Source organism: Halyomorpha halys, unplaced genomic scaffold (assembly GCF_000696795.3).
Source record: "Halyomorpha halys isolate HHAL.00 unplaced genomic scaffold, Hhal_1.1 Scaffold854.1, whole genome shotgun sequence".
Classification (NCBI taxonomy): domain Eukaryota; kingdom Metazoa; phylum Arthropoda; class Insecta; order Hemiptera; family Pentatomidae; genus Halyomorpha; species Halyomorpha halys.
This window is the reverse complement of record NW_027115045.1, coordinates 95,830-96,127: the sequence shown is the minus strand read 5'-3', so window position 1 is coordinate 96,127 and position 298 is coordinate 95,830.

The window sequence follows — 298 nt, the reverse complement described above, 5'->3', positions numbered from 1 at the left end:
CATATATATTGGTTTGTGTCATTTCGTATAGTTTATAGCGACCTAAACCATTCATTAGTTTTGTGGAGACTGCTTGAAAAAAAAAAAAAAATCAAAAAACGATGGCCTCTAGAAAAGCGAAAATTTTGAACAAAAAAATTAGTTTGAATGCCTTTAAAATTTTTATTAATGTATTTATTTATTTATTTTTTGTGTCCAAACAAGAATATTAACTTTTTTCTTCTCGATTTTCTAGGTCAGATAGAACACATTTTTTAAATATTGTACTGTTGTTAGAAAACAGTATCGAAATTATGTA